Source organism: Tenrec ecaudatus, chromosome 14 (genome assembly GCF_050624435.1).
Source record: "Tenrec ecaudatus isolate mTenEca1 chromosome 14, mTenEca1.hap1, whole genome shotgun sequence".
Taxonomy (NCBI): Eukaryota; Metazoa; Chordata; class Mammalia; order Afrosoricida; family Tenrecidae; genus Tenrec; species Tenrec ecaudatus.
The window spans coordinates 65,372,782-65,385,286 of NC_134543.1; the positions used below are offsets into that span (position 1 = coordinate 65,372,782).

Consider the following 12,505-nt stretch of genomic DNA (forward strand, 5'->3'; position numbering starts at 1 on the left):
ACCCAATACTGTAACCACTGGGCCACTGGGACTTCCTGCCAGGAAATAGGGGTTGGGGAAAAAAACCCAGGGACCCAGTTAGCCTTCAAATGTATACTGAAAAAAAGCAGATGATATTGACATTTAGATTTCAAAATATGGCTTAAATTTTACATCTCGATATAGCATCAACTAAATGCATTAAACTATTTAGCCTTGGAACTCAGAGGTACTTCCACAGTGTACTTACTATAGGGTAGGAATTGCCATCGACTTGATGGCTGTGAGTTTTGGTATTTGTATGTTTTGGGGTTTATTTTGGTAGGAGGGGGTTTCCGGAAAAAAACAGAAAACCTGCTAGACAAATTCTAAAAGAGCTGTAACACTTGTATGTTTTTTTTTTATGGATGAAATGGTTTTGTTTTCTTTAAATCATCGAATGTTCTTTATCGTGTATATTATTGTTACAATGAAATTATGAATAGGTAGTGAAAATATGTATATGTTTTTCCATTTGTAAATGGTACTTAATGTGCATGCTAAAGCAATTTCAATACTTGCTAGAAACACTGGCATTTTTGGTCACTTTCTCCTGTGAAAACTAAAGGATTATACCAGTGTGGGTATTTTTCTTTGTCTCATTTTGGTCATCAATTCATTTGACAAGTTTCATTAAGGTACCTTACCTCCAGGCAATAATGAGTGCAGCTAGTATTACTTGAATTAAAATCAATGTGTTTTTTTCCCCACAGAAAGTTTATAACAGATGTCTAACTGGTTTACAAGAAAAAAATTTTTATTTCTGCAACCTGGTAATGTAACGCTCCAGGTTCTTTAAACTCCAGTTACATGGGTACCATGAGTGGGTTCAGTAATTCAAATAGAGAAAGGCGAAAACAAAAGCACTGCTATCAAGTTCATTCCAACTCTTAGGGGCGCGCTAGCACCGCGCAGTTCCGTGTGGGTTTGGGCCACAGGAACGGGGTACGGAGCAGAAAGTCGTGTCTTCATCCTGGGCCACAGCTGGTGGTTTCAAGCACCACTTGGCAATTAGCAGATCAACATATAATCACTGTGCCAACAGGGCTCCTTGCTCCAATCACTGTTTCTGGAAATGTCTTGGCTCCCTTCCTATACATGTATTAATGGTCAACATTTAAATATTTTAACTGGAGATGAAACTATATTCTACTGTCTGAAAGTTATCCTAATTGTGCTAATGAGTAATTTAAGGAGTCTGAGCAGTCTCTCAAGGAAAGTATGCCTATACCAAGCCACGATAATTGTGTGGGTTTTCTTGTCACAGGGGTTTGCCTGTGGAATTATGTTTACTTCTCAGATGATGTACGACCTTGAGAGGCTGTCTCAAACACCTGTTAAAGGCTTATCTCTTTGCAATTACTGAGAACAAAGGTGGACTAAGAGTTTATGAAGTGGTGTGCATGAAATATGCAAAACAGCCTCTTCCATAAAAATGAGTATGCGGACTAAAGCAGTCTAATAGACTTCATTAGGAGCCCGACTAAAAGCACAACTGCATGTGAAAAACTGGTTCTTGTCTCTGAATCCCACATTTTAATTGTGAATGTAACTCAATTTATTTCACTGTCTGATTTTTTAAAAAATAATTCTCCAATACATAAAATGATATCAATTGCTTTAGTTATTGTCATGGTCTTTGAAATTTGAAGAACCCATATTTAAAATTTTTATAACTCAAGATATAATGCTTAATAAAATATAGTTCTTCAAAGAACTTTCTTCAGCATAAGCTTCTAGTTTAAATCTTGTTCTGGATGCTGTATCTCTTTACCGGAGTGTCTAGAATAAAGATGAAGGAGAAAGACAGGGCTTTATGCCCCTGGAACGACTGAGAGCCTGAGAAAACAGAAAGGGCAAGTTCTACCCTGTCCCTATAGGGTTGCTATGAGTTGCTATGAGTCAGAATTACTCAATGGCAGTAGTTTGGTTCACTTTCTTCCAAACCAGCTAAAATGCCAGGTTTCTCTTTGTAAAGAATGGCAGTACGTCTATGACTTTTCTTTGGCACTTATATGTGTTCCTTTCTCAGTAGGCACGGTCATCTCTCTATGTAAGATTTAATATGTCAATAATTAGCAGCCAGCAACTAATGGCAACCTTGCTTACAGCAGAATGAAATGTTGTCCAATCATGAACTGACCTCATAATCACCAACAGAATCTCTTATATGAATCCATTTCACAGGCCCTGTACTTCCACAACATGACTTCTCCTTCCAGCAATGGATACTTTCTTATGATATATGCAAACTGATTGAATTGTGCAGCATTGAATGAAAAGCTTAGGTTTTCGCTGGCTTCTTTTCAGAAAAATACAACCAGTCTTTTCTTCTTGTCTTTCTCTGAAACACCACTGAAACCTGCCAGGCGTGAGTAGAGTTAGAAATCCTGGTGACATGGCTTCCAGCACCACAGCAACAAGCAAGCCCCCATGTGCAGCAAACTAAGAGACCAGTAACAGTGGGTTAGATGGGATACTTTGTAACAGTCCTTAGGCCCTTTCACGTATCATAACTAAAATCAGTAGATAGGGTAGATTATTGGAAATGTTTCCCAATTAGACCCTATGTTCCAGAGGGCAGGACATAGGTCTGATTTTATCACTCTTCAGAATCACCACTTAATCTGTTGTTTGGAGGATTTTGCATCTTGGTAAATTTGTATTGAACAAATGTTGAACAAAATTTTGCTTGGCTTACAAGTATTTTTGGAAAGCAAAGAAAATCATAGGTATGCTTCAAATGAAAGAATGGAATAATCTAATGAAATATGTTTGTCTAAGTTCAGTGTTATATATAAATGAAAGCTTATGATACAAATTTTAAAATGATTTTTCAAAATAATCAGAAAATATTACACATTAAAATAATTTCAAAGTATTATGGTAAAATAAAATGCATGGTTTGAAAAGAAAATATACTACAGTTGAACCATTAGGCATGACTATCAGCTAACAATTGTAATTTACATTTTAGTGTTTTCAACCCAAATATCTCTTTTAAAACAATACATGAATGTATTACCATAATATCATAGTTTTTGAATCAATGAATATAGGCTCTTAATAGAAATACTATGTCCTAAAAAGCAATAATATCAACAAATTAAAGTGGCTTCACCTTAGGATCAAAATACTTTGATCCCAAAGGTTACATAGACATTATTTTTAAGGACCTCAAATCTCTAAATCCATTACATGTTTTGGGTCATCACCTCATATGTCAAAGCCATCATTTCCAATTTCTATGGTTAATGAAATATTGTAACCAATTTCAGCATCAGTGTTTCAAGGTGTGTTGAATAGGAGATCAGTGGTAATGTAGCTTTGCTTTAGATTACATCTTATGAACTCTGATTGTGTGAAAATCACTGGGAAAAAATGCAGCACGTGGACAAAGTAAGTGCGTTTCTAGGGAATATTCCTTCTGGATTTCATAAGTTAGTTGGCAAAAAATCTAATTTCAATTACTTAAGAGAAACAAAGATTTATAAAATATCTCATCAAAGTAAAACAGGTTGTGTATCAGGAAAGATAATAGATTAAATGGTTATAGTAGAATATACTGCCCTGCTATTAATAAATAACAAGAATTCACTTTAAAAATAATATAACATGATCAGAAAGTTTTGTGACATATAGATGCTAAGTACTGACCAAATTATAGTCACAAAGAGGAATATTCATGAAATATAATCAGATTTCAGCCTGTCCTGAAAATTCTGATCTTTACAACTGTTTCAAAAGAGTGAAAAAACAATTTGTGAGATGTTTGGCATTTATTATACCAGATAACTTTTTAAATGAAATGTTATGAGAAGTTAAAGTCAAATAATTATAAATTAAAACTAAAATTAGATTACAGCCTATACCTTGAAAAAATGTATAGACTGCATTTAAAAACCCAAAATCAAACTCAATGCTATAGAGTCTATTCAAACTCATAGCTTACTGATTTTTTTTTATTTTAACAATTTATTGGGGCTCATACAATTCTTTTCACAGTTCATACATACACATACATCAATTGTATAAAGCACATCTGTACAGTCTTTGCCCTAATCATTTTTTTCTCCTCTTTTCTTCTTTTACATTTTATTAGGGACTCATACAACTCTTACCACAATCCATACATATACATACATCAATTGTATAAAGCACATCCATACATTCCCCGTCCCAATCATTCTCAAGGCATTTGCTCTCCACTTAAGCCCCTTGCATCAGGTCCTCTTCCCCCCCCTCCCCATTCCCCCCTCCCTCATGTGCCCTTGGTAATTTATATATCGTTATTTTGTCATATCTTGCCCTATCCGGAGTCTCCCTTCCCCCCTTCTCTGCTGTCCCTCTCCCAGGGAAGAGGTCACACGTGGATCCTTGCAATCAGTTCCCCCTTTCCAACCCACTCACCCTCCACTCTCCCAGCATCATCCCTCACACCCCTGGTCCTGAAGGTATCATCCACCCTGGATTCCCTGTACCTCCAGCCCTCAAATGCACCAGTGTACAGACTCTGTCCCATCCAGACCCGCAAGGTAGAATTCGGATCATGGTAGTTGGGGGGAGGAAGCATCCAGGATCTGGGGGAAAGCTGTGTTCTTCATCAATACTACCTCACACCCTAATTAACCCATCTCCTCTCCTAAACCCCTCTATGAGGGGATCTCCATTGGCCGACATTTGGGCCTTGGGTCACCAGCCTGTGTGATCGAGTGGTCCCAAAGGGATCAGTTACCAGGCATCAAAGAACAAAAAATCATATCATTGACTGCACACCTCCATGATAGGATCGCTGAAGACAAATGGGTGCATAAGCAAATGTGGTGAAGAAAGCTGATGGTGCCCGGCTATCAAAAGAGATAGTGTCTGGGGTCTTAAAGGCTTGAAGGTGAACAAGCGGCCATCTAGCTCAGAAGCAAATAAGCCCACATGGAAGAAGCACACCGGCCAGTGCGATCATGAGGTGCCCAAGGGACCAGGTTATAAGGCATCATGCAAAAAAAAAAAAGATATAAGTGTGTGTATATATGTGTATATGTACATATGTATATATATATCATATTAAATGAAGAGGGAAGTGCAGAGTGGAGACCCAAGGCCCAAGTGTCAGCTTACTGATTTTATAAGAATAATTGAATGAATTTGCAGGATTCCATAGGTGGCATGCACACATGAATGTTTTAGTGAAAATAAAAGATGTAGTACAAAACTGAAAACCAAAAAGATGTAGTCCATAAGGCAAGATAAAGCATCAGGATAGTCGAGACAGGGAAATGTAAGGTACGTTCAGATTCAGTTTTTTGGTTGTTGTTTTTTTTCAGATTCAGTTTTACTGAGTTCATTCATAGTAAAACATGATGAATTTCATTTCTGGATTATCCATCACTAAAATAAATATGAAGAATCTGTTTCAATAAAACAGGGCAAATGTTTCCATCCCTCTCTTTTAGCAAAGCTAGAGTGCATGGACCTGTTAAAACCACTCATCAATATTGTTGCCCTAAACAATGTAAACAGAATACCCAAGGAGTCTGCGGGAGAGTTTTGAATTTCAAATGTCATATTAGGCATCACTAGGCACCCTGCCTAACCCTTATCTTGGCTAAGGATAAGTATTGGACATCCACTCATTCCTGGAAATACCCACGGGCCTCCCCAGTTCAGCTTACAAAAAGTTCAAAAGAAGTAGGTACTTGGCTTCTCAGCTAGATGGCTGCTTGTTTATCTTCAAGTCTATAAGACCCCAGATGCTATATCGTTTGATAGCCGGGCACCATCAGCTTTCTTCACCACATTTGCTTATGTACCTGCTTTGTCTTCAGTGATCATGTCAGGGAAGGGGAACATGACAAAGTGCTGTTTTAGTAGAACAAATTGTTCTTGCATTGAGGGTAATACTTTATAAATAAATATATGTGCATAGCTCTATTCCCCTGTCATTGTATATAAATGAATTTACATATATACAGACCTGTATTTAGACCTGTATAAATATCCTATGTCTCCAGCTCTTTCCTCTATTCCCTTTACTTTCCTCCGGTGCCACCATCATATTTGACCTTCATTCGGGTTTTGGTAATTCTTCTCTGCTAAATTTCCCAGGCATCCAATTCCCTGCTCGTCATCAATTTTAGATCACTTATTCTTCCATTGTCCATGGTTTTGTTGGCGCCCCTCATTTTCCTCCATCTATCCTTCTCTTGTGTCCCCCCTGGAACTATCGGTCCCATTGTTCTCTCCTCCAGATTGTGCATCCCACCTATCTTGTCCAGATAGACACGTATAGATAATAATTCATGCAAAAATAAAGAAGAGCAAAACAAAACAATACAAAAAGAAGACAAAAAATAAATCAACAACAGCTAAAACACAAAACAAAAAAAGGGAAGAAAGGAAGAAAGAAAAATCAACAGTAAAAACTGAAAAGTCCCCAAACAATTCCAGGTCTGTTGTGGACCTTTATGAGTGTTTTCTAGTTGAGTCTACTGGGGTGCCACACCCTGGCCCCCAAGTTCACCTTTGGCATTCCTTGGGGACTTTGTTGCTTTGCTCCCCTTGCCACACGGGTAGACACCCTTAGTGTTCACCCGGTGTGTTGGGGTCAGATCGGCACATCTCCCACACCGCGTCCCCAAAGAAGCAACAAAGCCTACATGGAAGAAGCACACCAGACTGTGTGATCATGAGGTGTCGAAGGAATCAGAGATCAGGCTTCAAAAGGCCCAAAACAAAACAAACAAACAAAAGGCCTATCAGTAGAAATGAGGGGGGGGGGCAGAGTGGAGACCCAAAGCCCATCAGTAGTCAATTGGACACCCCCTATCAGAACGGCCACAAGGAAGAGAAGAGCCAGTCAGGGTGTGGTACAGCACAGACAAAACACAAAACCTTCCTCGAGTTCTTTAATGCTTTCTACCCACCCCCACTACCATGACCCCAATTAAATCTTATAAATCTGGCTATACCTGAACATGTACATTGGTACAGAGAAGAGCTCACAAGACAAGGAAACCAGAACAGACAAACCCTTCAGGACCAATAAGGAGAGCAGCAGTGCTAGGCAGGTGAGGGTTGGGGGTGGGGGGAGTAAAGGGGAACCAATCACAATGATCGAAGTATGACCTCCATCCCAGGGAGTAGGGCAGCAGAAAAGTGGGTGAAATGAGACAGCAGTCAATGTAAGATATGAGGGGGGGATAATTTATAAATTATCAAGGACCATAGAGGAGGGAGGAGGCTGGAGGAGGGGGCAGGAGGGAAATGATGAGCTAATTGCCAGGGGCTCAAGTAGAAAGAACATGTTTCGAAAAAGATAATGACAACATCTGTACAGATGTATTTGACAAATTGGTATATGTATGGATTGTGATAAGAGCTGTAAGAGCCAGCAATAAAATAAAATTTAAATTTTTTAAAAAGTAGGTACTTGGCATAGGAAAAATTATAACTATCATACAGAACCAGAGACTTACCAAAGCAGAGACTAGACTCCATTTTTCCCTCTTCTGTTAGCTGTGCACTCAGCTGCCTTTCCACTAGCCAGCGCCCCTCAGAAAGTCTCTTAAGCAAGTGCCCAAGAGGACGATTCATGCAGATTGGCCTTGAAATAGCCATTGGATAAGTTGTTATGAAGTGACTCAAGTTTTACTGCTGACAAAACAATGTTTAAAGATTTTGCCATTGTCTTGTGTCCACTAAAGCATTTTGTAAATACCAACCAATTTGATCAGCTTGTGAATTTCTGAATTTACATGAAATCTCTTCCTTTTAACCTCTGTGAAAATTTTCATTAGTTGCCATATTTTGAAGAAGCCTTTCAAGGTATTGCCTAAGTCTGAATTGCTTTGTTCATTCAATGAGCTCTCTCTATAATATGAACAGAAGGTAGGTTTGCTGCTTGACATGCTACCACACAGCTATCACATAAACAAAAAGCAGATGCTCACAGAGCACTACGCTTCTTCATATTTGTTTTCGGGTACAAAAGAGACCCAAATATCAACATTTAATTTAGCACCAATATTTATTAAGTCTTAAAGAGGAAAAGATGAGAGAAAGACCCTGATGTATCATCTAGATGGAGGAGACCATTAGCATAAGGCACTGCTGGCGTCCAAGACTTTTCAGAAATTCCAAGACTTAAAGAGACCTGGGAGGGCAAAGGGAACTTTCAGGAGAGCCAAATGATAGATGATACTGCCACAGGATGAGGGAGCCAAGGTGGTGATTGGACAGAGTATGTCTGGACACCATGACAACAGCTTGGGCCATTCCCCAGAACCTTTGTGCTAGCCCGAAGGAAGATCCTGAGTCTTGTGTCTATGGGAACCTTTAACCTTGCTGTACCTGGTGAGCATCAGGAGAAGGTGGGGGTGGGGAGCTAGCAACAAATGCTGAGGCCTGTCATTCTGATTAGGTTTTCTTCCTCCTAGGAGTTTCTAAACAAAATATCTTATGATGCCCTATGTCTTTCAAAGGCCAAACTCTTGGTAAGAAAAAACCCTAAACTAGTAACAGGACGATAGAAGAGGGAACCGAACCATGCCTGGAGAAAATATATTACGTTAGAGAGAAGAACTTACAAAACTTGGTTACGGACACTCCAATTAAGGCAGTCAGGATGTGGCTCATGACCAGGCGGCCCAGCAGCCCAGATTCTATTAAGGGTACATTCACAACCCCAGATCAGGAACAGAAGTAACAGCGATGGACTCTCTAGTGCACTGTGCGCAAGGTTATTCACACTGCTGGTGAATACTTACAAAGAATTTAATGGAGGCTGATTTATTTTGAGACTCATAAAGAAATTTTGGGTTGCCCCTGTAAATATAGCCTTCTGCAAACTCTGCTTAGACATTTAAACTCTAAATATAACTCCACACATGGTCTATTAAATAAGTTAATTGAAGAACTGTGTAAAGTTCAAACTAAGATTATGAGTGTTTGGATCTGTAAAAACCCTTCTAAATAATAAAGGAGATAAGAAATAATTTTTTATAAGACTAGATCATGGGGAATGAGCTAAACTTTTATATACATTAATTGGAAAATTGTTTGCATTTCTCAAAGAATAAAACTAGTGTCTTAGGCCAGTGGACTAGAGAAACAAATCCAATGATACATATCAAGAAGTAGTTATGGTTACATATACATCCCTGCCAAGTCCATATCAAGTCCATAAGTCTGATACTAGTCTATAAGTCTGATACCAGTCCATAAATCCCTCAGACTCAGATAGCCACAAGTAATGATGCAGAATACAGGAAGTTCGCAGTCCAGTGAGTGAAGAGTCTTATAGATCCAATGGTTGGCGGAAGCATCACAGAGCTGGCACAAGTCTGTCTCCACATGGTGTTAACAGGAAGGTGAAGGCCGAAAGAGGTTCCCAAGATCCTCCTGATGAGGAGGTCGCACCCACAAAGAGGCACTATCAGGCCGTGACCTGATTGACAGGCTAGACTCCACCTCTTATACGTCAAGTTGACACAAAATTATGTAACTGGGTTTGATACTTTTCTTGTCCTTACTCATCCCAAATTTGCAAAGCTGATATCTATTCCACTGTACTTCCTAAAGCAGATAATACAGAACTGTGTAATCTAGACAGTGTTTCAGATTTCTTTCATTTGATCCATTTATAAGAACTTTCACTCATTCATCCAGGAAATACTTATTACTTAACCCACGCAGATGCTTAGAATACATCAGTGAAAATAGCGTCAATCTTTCTACTTTCGTAGAGCATATATTTTATCAGAGGAAAGATAAAATAAGCAATGCAAGTAATTCTTAAGTAAATCATATAATGTTAGAAGAATTCAGGATCTATGTAAACATCTCCAGAGTCGGGAGAGTCAAGAATGTATCTGAGTAGGAGACCAAGAATATGGAACCATTGAAGCTGCAAGGAATCAAAAGAACACAGAGTAAGCTGAGTAAAGAAATGGTGGTCAGGAGAAGACACAAAGTTACTGCATGAGATACTGCTAAAGCTTTACAAATGTGAATTGAGAGTCAACAATTGAATTTAGCAGCATAAGAGAAGTGATTTGTGTCTATAATGAGCACAAATTTAGGAGAGGGTTAAGGACAAAAACTGAGAAAGGTAAAACAATTAAAAACAAAGAGTTATGGAAATTGCCAGAGCTTAGCTGCACAGAGTTTAATACACTGGGGTCGTAGTTCAGTGCAGTGTGGTCACAGGAAGTTTCTCCTAGGAAAATGGGAAAGTACCCAAAGAAAGATATTTGTGTCTTAATGGAAATTAACTAGTTGAGAAAGAATTTTGATTATTTAAGTGTCTTATAATAATCAGAAAATCTGGGCCTCTGCCAGTCACTGAAGCAAAACCAAAATACTCTCACACAGAAAAAAGAATGTTCTTGGAAATCAATTAGACAAGGGCACAGAGGGGATACTTCCTCTAGTTGTCTCCCACAAATGGAGAAGAGAGGGGTTGTTGGGGAACATTAAGAACGTTGACGCTAGGATGGGTAGGAGACAGTTCTTGGTTAGTAAACATCTTGTCTTCTTCTCCAGCTGTTTTCTGCTCCAATGGTGAGCATGTCATCCTGCCCCGGGCAGTGTGACCCCACCAGTGACAGCACAATGGGACACGTTGTCTTATTTCTCTTTGGAGTTAAAAAAAGTTATATGGTGTAGTTATCCTTTAACAATCATATTCCATGCCTTGAAAAAAAATATCATCACGATTTCTGTGTTTATTGCTGAAAAATTAGAACAAATAATTCTAAAATCATAACATGAGACTAAATGAATTTAAATCTTAAAAAAAAACTCTGAATAGTTTACCCATTATTCACCCATTTTATTAGTTTTCTGGTGTTGCTATAATGGAAATATCACCATTACCAGTGGGTAACTTTCACCGTTATCTATTTCCTCCTGGTTTAGAACCCTGAGAACCCACCTTCAGACCACCTGTTCTTGATGAAACTCCTTTGTTTGTGGTCTGCTTCCAGATGCCTGCAAATGTGCATGGGGTTAGCATCTGTCTTATACCCTCTCACTCTCCTGGTCTGTTCATCTCTTCCATATCTCTAAAGACATTGACTCAGGACGCACCCTCTACGAATACTAGCTCGTTACCACAAAAGACAACCTACTCTACTCCCAAATGAGGTTATAACCACAGGTATAGAAGTTTAAGATTTACAATACATTTTCTATGGCAATATAATTCACTCCATAACAGTGGAGACATTTATTAATTCAAATTATATTACACTAACAATTAGCAAAGTCTTTTATAAATTACTTGGAAGTAAGAATGCATTCATTTTTCACAACATATGATATAATTGTTATTATCCTTATTTAAAAGATGAGAAAATGGGGCATAAATGGTATAACTAAATTACACAGTTACAAAGTAACACAATTGGTGGCATGTCTGGGATTTCAGACCAGGAAATCCAACTTTGTAGAGTTCATACATGCTGGTGACCTTTACTCTGTGTTACCTTTTAGAAACAATAGCTTCTCAAATAATGCTCTTGAGCACGCTAGTAATATATGTTCCGGAACTCAAAAGGAAACACTGAAATCAGATGAGAACTGCCTAACCTACCTCCTGCCATAAAAACCTATTCTGATTCACAGTGACCCTATAGGAGGAGTAGACCTGCCCATTTAGGTTTCCAATAACGTAAATATTTATGGGACAGGATAGCCGTTTTCCCCATAAGCAGGTTCAACTTGCTGACCTGTGATTCGTAGCCCAATGCTTAATCTGCTGTATCACAGTCTGTTATATTACATTCTGATTGACACAGTTGGATAATATTTGAGAAGGTGGTAGTGTAAGCATTAGTATAGCGGTGTCATGATAGAAGTTCATGAAGTTTTTATCATGCTATTCATGTGTGTATTTGTATTGTTTTCCAGAAACACGTGCAATCTAGAAGCCCTCATTACCACTGATGCCGTACCGCCAAAGACTATCAAGTAAACACCCACAGGGTAACAAATTGAGTCATTACTCGTTGCTGAGAGGAATAATGTACAACATGGGACATTATGAGACATCTCAGGACAAGTATGTTATTAAAAATAAAAACAAAAATACTTACCTGGCAGGGGAGACACCATGAACAGGAAGGTGGTTTCCCCAGGGTGAGGCTCATCCATTACACTTAGGGTATGCTGACCCCTGCGATTTCCCCAAATGCAGGAAACTCGACTGCATAATTTGTAGTAGCGGGGGGCTGCGTTCGCGCTCTCCCCTGAAAAAAAAAGTAGGAGTTCTTTCTACATGGCCATAGTAACCCAAACAGCCGAACGCTGGTACAACGATAGCTATGAAGACCAATAGTTATAATGGAGAATTCAGAATACAACCAAGAATGTATAGATATCTTATTTTTCATAAGGAACTAAAACATATCAAGTGGTCAAGAGACAGCTTTTCAACAAATGGAGCTGGAAAAACTGAATCTTCAACTGCAAAAGAATAAAACAGAACTCA

At 38.7% G+C, this 12,505-nt stretch overlaps 2 non-coding genes across 2 annotated transcripts; one reads left to right on the forward strand and one right to left on the reverse strand.

Annotated features, from left to right (window-relative positions):
- Positions 1–305: 305 nt before the first annotated feature.
- On the reverse strand, positions 306–367 carry LOC142427052 (U7 small nuclear RNA). The gene has a single exon (XR_012779887.1). It is a non-coding gene; the product is annotated as a U7 small nuclear RNA (small nuclear RNA).
- Positions 368–12,102: 11,735 nt separating this feature from the next.
- LOC142427203 (U1 spliceosomal RNA) lies at positions 12,103–12,266 on the forward strand. Its single transcript, XR_012780014.1, has one exon. It is a non-coding gene; the product is annotated as a U1 spliceosomal RNA (small nuclear RNA).
- Positions 12,267–12,505: the final 239 nt, after the last annotated feature.